Source organism: Malus sylvestris, chromosome 5 (assembly GCF_916048215.2).
Source record: "Malus sylvestris chromosome 5, drMalSylv7.2, whole genome shotgun sequence".
In the NCBI taxonomy this organism is placed as follows: Eukaryota; Viridiplantae; Streptophyta; class Magnoliopsida; order Rosales; family Rosaceae; genus Malus; species Malus sylvestris.
In genome coordinates, this window is record NC_062264.1 from 27,393,882 (window position 1) to 27,406,558 (window position 12,677).

Genomic DNA, 12,677 nt, shown 5'->3' on the forward strand with positions numbered 1-12,677 from the left:
CAGGCGAGGTCCGAGGAGCAGGTCCGTCGAGGATTGCCAGCCTGAGAGCCCGAGGGCTGCGTCAGGCGCGTGCATTTCACGCGCGTGTGGGCGCGAGTCGTCCGACAAAAAAACAGGGCTGGGGCCCGCGATTTCAGTTTTGAAAAGTAACCGTTGGGGAAGCCACGTGGCTTCCCCATGTCTGTTCGATTGAAACGGTCATATTTTATGGACCGTTGGATTTCCAACGGTAAAAAACATTTAAAAATCTCATTTAATTTCATCCGTTTGATCTAAGATCAACGGTTCACGTTATTAGGCTTTGTAAATTATATAAAAAAAAAAAACTGTTTAAAAATCTAAAATGTTACCGTTGTGACACGTGGCACAATCTGGAGTGTTGGAATTTAAATTTTTTTAAATCCAACGGCAGAGATTAATTAGGTGAATAAAAAATTTTAAAAAATGTAAAAAATTTCTTAAAAATCCGAAAAAAAATTATGAAAAATTATAAAAAATTTTGATTTCACTCCACCTATAAATACCTTCTCATTATCTTCTACCTTACACCACAATTTCATATTTTCTCAACTACTTTCAACCACATTCCTATCTTTCTTTCAAAGTTTCAATCCAATTTTTTTCCAACAAAATGACTACTCAACCAGGTACGAATTGGACGCTTCTTGAAGATGTTGCGTTGTGTACTAGTTGGGTTCAAGATACTCATGATTCGATTACGGGTAATGAGATGCAGTTGCGAGAAATGTGGAGTCTTATTCATACCAATTATCTTGAGAAAATGGGTGGGCAAAGAACTAAAGAATCGATATCCAGTCGTTGGAAATTACTTAGTCAATCGTTTAGTATGTGGAGAGACGCCTTGGCACAAGCTAGTGGTAATCTTCGAAGTGGGGAAAATTTAACGGATCAGGTAGCAATATATTATTTATTTGTTAGCTACTTTCATTATATTTATTTGTTTGTATTATTTATTTGTTATCTTCTTTCATTATAATTATTTGTTAGCTACTTTCATTATATTTATTTGTTTGTATTATTTGTTACCTACTTTCATTATAATTATTTGTTAGCTACTTTCTGTTGTGGCCTATATTTTACAGAGATGTGCGGCAAAGAGAAGAAGAGAGATTGGAGAATAGACTTGAGGAATTGTGTGTTAATTCCCCAGTCCTTGTGCCTTTATTTATAGTAATTAGGAGGAGAGAAACTTGCTCTCCAAGTAATACAAAGTATATTAGGAAAGATCTTCTAGATCCCAAAGGATTCCTATTTTATCTCTACTTAGGATTTACACAATCACATATTGATAAGAACATATGTCATAACACTCCCCCTTGAGTGTGCAAATACTCAAGTAGATGGCGCATCAGATCTTAAGGCAAATGTAGAAGTAGTGGATGAAATCGTCTCGTTTAGTCGGCACAAGTAGCGAATGCGAGTCTCAAAAGACGGAAGAATGCAGGAGTGGTAAAACTCACAAAACCTTACTATGGCAAAACCCAAGGTGGGAGAAAAGCCCATAGGCTAAGGAGAAAAGTGAGAAGTTGCATTAAGTCAAAACTATACGTCTTCTGGACGCAAGTAGAAGAGCTCACAAGGGTATGATCAGCCCAGGATGGGTGCCTCGTTAAAACCTAGTTAGGTAGCAAAAACCCAGTGGGAAAAATGCTCATAATCGTAGGGAAAAAGAGTACATTAAGATCAAGTGAGTATACTTCTAGATACTCCCCTTGAGTTTGACAAAACTTCCAAATGAAACTACAAGCATTGCAAATGAGAAAGTTACGCATACCAATTCATTGGACAAGCTTCTGGAAGGTAGACTTTGGTAGTGACTTTGTGTAGATGTCGGTAAGGTTGTCTGGGATTGGACTGCTTGACTTCAATCTTCTGATGCTCATGCTGATGTAGACACAATATGCTTGGTGCTGACTTTGTTGGATGTATCATGATCTGGTCGATACATACAGCGTTGTATTCATGGATCGTTGTTGGGACTTAACGATGGATGAAAATCGCAAGGATTTTGAATATGCTCAACAAGAATTCTCGACCATATCTCTCACGTGATGAGACATAGTGAGTCTTTGAGCGATTCAAAGGTTTCGCAACAAAAGGTCTATCTAGTTAACCTCCAAGATATTGCGGTGTTCCTTAATGGTAAAGACATAACCATGCGGGAACGTACCTTGTGCGGTCAGACAAATGGTCTGATTCAGCGAATCCCACTAGGTAGGCATCATTCCGAAGATCAAGGTGGTGTGGTCTATTCTGAGATGCATAGGGAATAAGCCCAAATCCATAGTAACAGAAAACGTCTTTAACACCAAATTTGGTGGTGGCGTGTTAGGCGCAGTGCTGCTTTATGCCAAAAGATTATCAGCACATAAGATGTCTGATCTAGTGCATTTGAGCTAAGTACAACAAACGCCAATGGTACTTAGATATGGCTGCCTCACGTTCCAATATGGAACCTTATGCTCCATACCCTCCGTAAAGGTCTCGTTTGCATCTAGCATACAGATGATCAGGATATACTCAGACGTAACACCTTCTGGGTCTAGTTTGAGTGGTGAACCAGAATACCATCAAAACTTAGCTCGAAACTTCAGGTCGAGGTAATGTCAAGTTCTCCCAAGATCATTCATCTTATAGTCCGATATGCGAGTTAATTTTCTCAACTTTAGCAATTTTGGATTTTATACACGCAGGGGCATATATCCCTAACTGATCAAATATTCACTTAGACGGGTATACCACATCTGCCCGGATAGTTCTGCATCCGTAAAGTGAAGGCCGCTTGAGAATCAAGAGGATGTTCTTGTGGTCTAGAACTATTTGAATCAGTACATGTAAGTCCTTTGGAAACTCCATGTAGGTTCATATCACGATCCCAGAGATACTACAACCACGTTTGTAATGCTGCGATCAATCACATGGCGTACGAGAGAAACCTTGCGCCACAATGCGTCATATTGCACTATTTCATTCATCTCATTCGTCATAGATTGATTCTTTTAGTTGACCAATCAGTTCTACGTCAATATTAATCAACGGAATGCAGTTCGTTATCGTCGCTTTTCATTTATGTCGGTACCATATAAATGAAACATCATTTATGATAATCTCATTCCAATTCCATATCTCATCCAAACTAGTATACTGGACCAAGAACTTCAGGTCTCGGGAGTAATCCGGATTTAATCTCATGAGATGAAAAGGTCTGAGACAGCGATCGAGGGGCGGATTCATTCGTGCCACGTTCCTCCTCTTTTGGGGAGGTGAATCCTCGAACCGAGTGATCTACCATGCTTCTGGCATAAGATTGATTGATTGGCTAGCCGTCAATGTACGAGGGTCGGCCACAATTGTGGCTTTCCTACTTTCAGGACAAAGGTCCGAAGTACATTTGGTACACATCTTTCCAGGCACATTTGCAGCTGGTATATGTGATCTTGTCACTTTTTCTAGATCAGAGGAAATGTTTGGTTAAACTCTGACGATCTAGATTGGGATCGATATGAGACATAGTGGGGACGTCCACGATAATTCGTGTCGTTCTTTAGGAACGATGACGTTCTTATCTCCCCCTAACGACGGGAAGACTGTCTCATAAAAGTGATAATCCGCAAAACGAGCGGTAAAGAGATCGCCTGTCAAAGGTTATTTAGTAACGAATATTAGAAGGAGAATCATAACCGACATAGATTTTCATCCTTCCCTGAGGACCCCTTTGTTTTTGTGTACGTAAGGGCGGCGCAAAATGGCACATAGACCGCACAACCAAAGACGCGCAGATGCGATATGTCGGGTTCGTATCTGGTAACCAACTAACACGCGCTTTATAAGGTTGGGTCGTGAAGGGCCTCAGGCAGACCAACATGGTTGCTTGCAATATTGCATGGCCCCAAGCAGAGGTCGGGAACTGTGGTACGTATGACCAGTCGACCACGCAATCATTTGAAGGCGTTTAATGAATACTTCTGCTGGGTCGTTCTGGGTATGAACATGGGACTGGATGTTCAACTTCAAAAACCTAACCGACATGCAATATCCATCAAGATTTAAAGTGTTCGATGTAAATGTCGATGTAAATTCTCCAACTTATCCAATCAAATAAATTTGATCAGATAATCAGGGTGGTGAGCCCTGAGCTTGTTAATCTGAGCTACCAGTGTGGAGAATGCAACTTGTGGACAACAACCACACGTGTGACAAACGTGTAGAAGCATCAACCAATACTATAGAATATTTAAATGGTCCGTATGGTGGTTGAATCTATCCACAAATGTCCCATTTGAATCCTTTGTAAAAAGATGGAGGGTGCTAAGGTATAATACGTGTCTAGGTATGATTTCTTTACTTCTGGTAAAAGGATGCCCAAAACGACGCATCACGAATCATCCTAGATATCCCAAACGTACATCCATAGCGAAAATTCCTTAGGAATCGCGGGCTTCTGGCCGGCCACATAGTGGACTTGAATGGATGTAATCCATTCGTTAAGCGTTCCATCTTCTCTAGAATATGCATTTAACTATATTCGTAAGAAGTGCAAAATGGTAATATGCCAAGGAATTTTACTCAATTTTTCTACATTGGTTTCAATATGGTAATAATACTCTCGAATATCCTTAAAGCTCAAAAATGCGTTCTTCCGGAACGAAGTGAGTATAAGGCTTCCCTTTATGGTAAAGTTAATACCATTGGACAATATAGGGCAGTGCCATGCCCCACAATCAGGTTGGATAAGCCTGAAAGGTTGTCGGGGGATGATTAGGTATGAAGTTAGCATAGAACCAGACAGCTAACTTCCCCACAAATCATACCTAAGCATGAATTAATTGTAGTCACATGTGGTAATCTTCGTTAATTAACTCTTTTATTCGAGAATAATGGTGATATCCAAACACTAATCTTAAATCCGAGAACAAAATAAATTATTCACAAAATAAACCAAAAAAAACAATGGGGTTCGGCCAATAGGCCGTCCATGTCAAATTTCGCTCTTCCAAATGTATTAGGTGGAGCAAAATGAGTCTCACAAATGGACTACGAGAATTGTACCTATTCATGGACGTAACAGTTTCAATCATGTTTTGCTTCAGGCAAAAATTCATCTTTGCATGATTTGAAACAGTCCATAACGGATTTGAAGAGTCATGGAGTCCTCAGCAGGGAGGTACTTCCATTGGATATGCTTCAGGCATAATTCTTCGAATAAGGATCATGGCGGATGCTTATTCACGTCTTGTATCCACATAAAGTAGTTTACTATCCGAAACTTCCAAATCAGTGAAATCGAACTTGTTACGGTTCGACAATACGCTGAATGGAGGAAACAAGAATGTGATTGGTGTTTTAGGAAATAAAATTTCCAAACAACAAATTTAGAACATTCAGGTTCTAAGACATGGTTTGGTTTAAACGGTTTTAAGCATGGAGAACTTCGGGTCTCAACATGAGTGTTGCGCATTAAGAAACTTCAGGTTCATATGGCACTTTTCCGAAACTTGGGGTTCGGAAGTATGAATTTTAAGTTCATAATATCTGCAGACAAACACACACACACATATATATATATATATATATATATATATATATATATATGCAAGCAAATATTCAACAAGGATATACAAAGATATAACTTCAGGTTTATAATTATAATTGAATTAATTTATTTGGACTTCGGGGCAAATTAAAATGTGGGTGAAAAAATATATAACCCATTGGGCCTAAAATAATTAGGCAAATAAAATTCGGGGCCCAAAACAAAAACTAAGCCACGGGTGGCTTTAAAAAAATATGGTCCATTCTACCTAGGCCCAAAAATTGGGCTAGGGGTCTCGGGTGGGGCTGCAGGCCCACAGAAAAAGACTAGGCTGCTGTGGGCAGCCAAAAAAAAAATCCTTGCTTTTTGATCGCGCGGGTTGCTTCAGGCAAGCCCAAGAATTTTTTTTTTTAATTTTTTTGTTATACGGGCCGTGGCAAACAGTTAGGCCAAAATAGGAGGTCCTAAAAAAATGTTTAGGTCATGACGCGTGAGCCCAAGGCGAAAGAGGAAGACCGAGAGAGGGTCCAACCCAAAAAATATGGGTCACAAACCCAGTCTTGTTGGGTGTGTACAGCCGGGGAAGAACACCAGTGTCGCTTCAGGTGACTGTCCTCTGAGGTTGTGGCACGGCGAAGCACGGGGAACCTTAGGAGTGAGTTCGAGGCATGGTGGTTCATCCAAGAACTAATCATAACGACGGAGGAGGGTCCTCGACATCGGGGAAGTGTGGAACCCAGGGATTCGATTTGGGAATCTTCGATTTTAGTATTGAATTTCAACGGAAATTCAAATAACATCGTTGTAGTCGACGATGAAACCCCAAACTATCACGACTGCAGGTCGTGAAATCTAGAAAAAAAATGGCAACGCCATGGTCTCGGCTTCCGGCGAGGGTATGTTTTCTGGGTTGGGGATGACGCAAACGGCATCGTGTTGGGTTCTCAGCATAGCAGAGCTATGCTCCAGTGCATCGCAGCCCTATGGCTTACAAAGCGGCGCGGCTTAAAGCCTGCAGCTCGCTGGTTAGGGTCTCGAAACCCTAATTTTTCAATTTTTTTCAATTCAATTATATGCATATATAATTCAATAGTATATATATTTCAATGAAACACATATGTAATTTGATGCATATGCAAAATAATAGTTTCAATGCATTTACATATGTATGTTTCAATTCATGGCAAATATCAAATTCACATAATTGCAGCAATTTTGGTTATGAGGCATACACAATTTATGGAGAATCTAAAATACGTTAAACGTAAAGTTGGGTCATGCATCATGGTGAATGTTCATGCGATCAGGGCTTCAAAAATATCGAGTTAAAAACCGTTGTTTTGGAAGAACCTGATTGCGTGATGATATGAATGAACTGGTTTGATGCAGAAAAATTATTTCTTCAATTTCGGCTTTCATCTTCTAGCTTGTATCACGTTCAACATAAGAAGAAAAATAAATTGAATCAATAACAATATATGAATTCAATAAAATCAAGATTTAATCAATTAAAAATAATTGAAACGTAATACTCCCCTGATTGTAGACGAATAAATTCTCTTTAAATTCTTCTAAGCACAGCGTGAAGAGCGTGTTGATAACGTGTTGTGGCCTATATTTTACAGAGATGTGCGGCAAAGAGAAGAAGAGAGATTGGAGAATAGACTTGAGGAATTGTGTGTTAATTCCCCAGTCCTTGTGCCTTTATTTATAGTAATTAGGAGGAGAGAAACTTGCTCTCCAAGTAATACAAAGTATATTAGGAAAGATCTTCTAGATCCCAAAGGATTCCTATTTTATCTCTACTTAGGATTTACACAATCACATATTGATAAGAACATATGTCACAACACTTTCATTATAATTATTTGTTTGTATTATTTATTTGTTACCTACTTTCATTATAATTATTTGGTTGTATTATTTATTTGTTACCTACTTTCATTATAATTATTTGTTAGCTACTTTCATTATATTTATTTGTTTGTATTATTTATTTGTTACCTACTTTCATTATAATTATTTGTTAGCTACTTTCATTTATAATTATTTGTTTGTATTATTTATTTGTTACATACTTTCATTATAATTATTTATTTGTTACCTATTCTCATTATAATTATTTGTTTGTGTAGGAACTTCAAGCACAAGCTTGGTATGGTGCCAAAACCAAAAGCAAAAACAAAACATTCACCCGGTTTGAATGTTGGAATATTGTCAAAGATTGTTCTAAATTTAGAGTTGTGCATGTCGGTCCAGAAGTTTTCATGAACAGCACCCCTCTACACTCTACACCTGAGCATGCCTCGCATGATCATGATGAAGATGATGATGAAGTGCCTGAAACGCCCCCCGTTGAACAAGCGTCGGGGTCGACCTGTTTTCCAATTAGGCCTCAAGGTAAGAAGGCTTCAAAGAGAAAAGGTAATGCTTCCAAGAATGATTATGCAAAGTATATGGAAGATCTTGCCCGCCAAGGTGAATTGAATTTGGCCCGGGAAATGGCTAAATTTGAGGCTGATAAGGTTAGAGAGGATGCAAAAGCTGCAGCTTTTGAGAGAAAATTTGAAGCTGATGAGAGAGAAAGAGAACTACTTCGGCAAGAAAGGGAACATAGAAGAGAAGAAAGAATGGCTGAACGAGATCGTGACATTATGAATGAGCCTTTAGAAGGGAAGTCTCCAGACTCTAAATATTTTTGGAAGTCAGAGAAAGCGGACGTGGTGCGAAGGAGGCGTGCAAGAGAAGCGAGAGCAAGAGGAGATGGTCCTAGCACCACAAGAGAAGATTACCTAGCACGACAAGAGAAGATCATCCTAGCACCACAAATTGGTTAGGTGATGGGTATCATCCATTCACGAACCCATAATTTTCCAATCAATTCGGGTTGTAATTTCTTATTCATTGAATAGAGTACTTTATGTTGTTTCCAATTTATTGAACTTAGTACTTTATTCAAAACACATTTAAACACACCAAATAAAATAACATCAACACACCAAAAAAACACACCAAATAAAAACAAACACCAAATAAAATAAAATTACATTTCAACTCACTAAATGAACTAAAAAAACACACCACATAAAATAAAATAAACACACCCAATAAAATAAAATTACATTTCAACTCACTAAATGAACTAAAAAAACACACCACATAAAATAAAATAAACACACCAAATAAAAACAAACACTAATGAACTTAAGTATCGTCAGCACCCCTCAATTCCCACTGGTGCTCTATCAAGTCAAGTTGGCGGGCATTGTGCATATATGACCTTTGAAGTGCAGTATATCGTTGGATGATCCTTTCATTGTAACGTCCATCCCTTTCTAATGGCTCATGTTGCACGGGCTCATCGGTGGCGTCATGAGCACAATATATATGTGTTCTTGAATTGTTCATCGTGTCTAGCTCATATTCATCAATGGCTTCATAATCGTACTCATCTTCCACAATCATGTTGTGAAGAATGATGCACGTCATCATGATGGATCGAAGCGACTCTACATCAAACAATCTGGTAGCACCCCTGATGATCGCCCAGCGAGCTTGGAGGATACCGAAACAACGCTCCACATCCTTCATGCACCCTTCTTGACATCTTGCAAAGTGTTTTTCCTTTGCACTGCGCGGACGTGGCACTGTTTTGACAAATGTTGACCACCTTGGGTAAATGCCATCAGCTAGGTAGTATGGCCCGTCGTACATACGTCCATTGACCTCATACGTGACTTTTGGTGCCTTTCCTTGCAGGACATCGTTGAACACTGGGGATTGGGCAAGGACGTTGAGGTCATTTTGAGCTCCCGGAACCCCGAAAAAGGCGTGCCAAATCCATGTATCAAAAGATGCCACTGCCTCCAAAATGATACTTTTTGATCATTTTCTATCCCCATAAGCACCTTGCCATACACTTGGACAGTTTTTCCAAGTCCAGTGCATACAATCAATGCTTCCAATCATCCCTGGAAAACCTTGCATCTCGCATTTCTTCAGAAGCCTTTGTAAGTCCATATGAGTAGGTATCCGGAGGTACTCTGCGGTGTAGATAGATTCGATTGCCGAACAAAACCTCATCAGGGACTCAAGAATGGTTGATTTTCCCATCCTCGTTATCTCGTCCACTTGGTCTGCAGCTGCTCCATATGCAAGCATCCGCAAGGCAGCAGTAATTTTTTGTTGAGGCAGGAGACCCATAGCACCAAAAGCATCCGGCTTTTGCACAAAGTAAGAATCATGGTTGCAAACAGCGCCCATGATTTTGTTGAACAAATGTCGTTCCATTCTAAAACGACGTCGGAAGTATGTATTAGGGAATGCACTGTTACGGACAAAATAATCGTCCAAGAGCTCCTGACCTCGTCGTTGCCTGTTTCTATCAATGTTTACAGCACGGTTGGGCCTGCAGATATGAGCCACAGCTTGGACGACTCGACGGGATTGTGAGGCTCCTGCCATTCTTGATTCATCATCTCTTCGTCTACGCTCGTCATCCTCTTCCATCTCATTTTGGGCCCAATCCCCAACATTGAACATTCATTCTGATTGGTTAAACAATTCTTCCTCTTCTTGCTCGATTTCCCACATCATCTTTGAAGACGAAGAAGAAGACATTGTAAGAAGGAAACAGAAACTATGAATAATGATATGCATTTTGGTGAAGAAGGAAGCAAAAACTATGAATAATGATAGGGATTTTGGTGAAGAAGGAACCATAAACTATGAATAATGATAGGGATTTTGGCGAAGAAGGAAGTAGAAACTATGAATAATGATAGAGATCTTGAGAAAATTGGTGTGAGATTTATGAGGATGGATGGTGGATTATATGGAGGATTTAGAAAGGATTAGGTTGTAGATAATGCCACGTGGCATGCCGTCATTCGTTAAAAATCTGGTGGAAATCTATCCTCAAAGATTGTAATCGGATTGTGACACGTGGCACAACGTGATTGGTTACAAATCTTATCAGAAATCCATCATCAATAATTGTCTTTTCAGATAATGACACGTGCCTTGACACAACAATTAAAAATCTTATCGGAAATCCATCACCAATAATTGTCTTTGCGGATAATGACACGTGGCGCAACGAGAACGATTAAATATCTTATCCAAAATAACAAATAAAATTCTTTTGAATTATTTTATAAATACAAAAATACAAAAATTTTATTGCTATTGGCTTTTCGGATAATGACACGTGGCGCAACGAGAACGATTAAAAATCTTATCCGAAATTACAAATAAAATTATTAGGGTTATGTATTATTTTATAAATAAAAAGTAATAATATTTTATTGCCAATTGCCAGGGCTATTCAATGCAGGGGTGGAGATGCAAAAGACAATTGCCAGGGGAATGCACTATTCATTAAGGGCAGTTACTGTTCACTAGGTGGATTAAATAGTGAATAGCCTGGGGGGAGGGCTCCTACACTAGAGTTGCTCTCAGTGACTTTCAAGAAATTTCCAAACAATTTCCAAACAACTGCGATTGAGGACATTTGTATAATCAAATAAAAATAAGTGAATTTCATACTATAAAATCATAGATAGCTAAGCATATAGTTGTTCACCAATTGAGATTGAACAAAATTTGGAATCTGTTTTTCTGAGCCGAAATGACAAATCAATTCATTGAATTATGAAGTTTCAGCCCATTTAGTTTGATTTCACTGTAAGATATACAACTATTATAACTATCTATCTTGCTACCATATTATAGTGAAATCAAACTAAACGGATCTTGATAGTTATCCATTAATAAATATTCAATGGGTTAGTTTGTCACTTCTATTTCCGAGGCTATCGAAAGGTCCTAAGAAAGTCTGGAACTCCGCCTGAATATATAAGCCTTGGCCAAAGATAAAAAAAAAAAAAAAAAAGATAAAAGACTCTTTCTCACACAATTAGCGTGTTTACACCTTTTATTTACAAAGTTTTGAACTTTACCAGTTAGATACCAATTTATTCAAGAAATTTTCAAGCATTGAGTACCTTTTTATAATTCCTAGAAAAAGAAAAAACAAATGTATTTCAAACTACAAAATTTAGTTTCACACTACAAAATCACGGAAGATTGTCATTCTCTACTAGAAATTGCCTAAGATTTGGAATATGTCTTTCCGAGGTTATCAGGAGGTTTTAAGAAGCGTAGAACTTAGCATGAAAGTAAGCAAGAAAAACAAGTGGTGAATTGCCCTTATGGTTGGGTCATTTCTCTTCAACTCATTGTGTCTCATTTCAAACCCACCCACCTTCTCTTAATAAAGATTAATGTAGAATATTGCTTCTAATTATAAAAATTAAAAAATTAAAACATTAAAAAATTAAAAAAAAAACAAGTTGTTTCTCATTCTTTCACATATTTACGTGTTTTACGTACAAACCTTTGAACATTCCCAGTTAGTGACCAATTTCTTTCAAGAATTTTCCAAACACTTTCTATCTAGTACCTTTTTATAATTTCTTAAATAAAAAAATAAAAAAAATCAATTTCACACTACAAAATCATGGAGGGCTAAGATTATAGTTCTTCACTATTGGAGATTGCTTAAGATTTGGAATTTGTCTTTTCAAGACATTGGGATGTCATAAGAGAGCCCAGAACTTAGCCTGAAAGTAAATACCGTCTAAATTCATCATATTTCAGATCCGGGATGTGATATGGTTCCGAAAGATGAATTGGATATGGACAGTTCCAATAAAGCCTATGCGGTCGCTTTTGTAACTGAATAATCAACACTGAAACTGTCTTTACATTGGATGGTTTGGTGTTTTGATGATCCCTACTTTATTGAGCAAGAAAAATTTGTGTGGATGTGGCTAATCATGTTATCCATGCGAGAGTAACTTTTATACTAACGTGGCAGTGATGTCCACTACTTTGAAAATGCATTTACCATCATTATTAAAAAGATTTTTTTGCGTTTTATTATCGTATATATGTATATAGGAAAGTTGGCATGAGATTTCCACATGAGGTGCTTGTAAATAGTTAGTCGTGCGGTTTGTTCACAATTTATCAGCTTGCCACCCAAACCAACCAATTAGAAACCAGCAGAAATCAGCTACATCAAAATCAGCCGCAGAAGACGAAGAATAAAATGTTAATC

The 12,677-nt window shown here is 38.2% G+C and overlaps 1 long non-coding RNA gene across 1 annotated transcript in view; it reads left to right on the forward strand.

Annotated features, from left to right (window-relative positions):
- Positions 1–12,677, forward strand: part of LOC126621453 (uncharacterized) — a 28,373-nt gene that overhangs the window by 500 nt on the left and 15,196 nt on the right. The window lies entirely within an intron of this gene.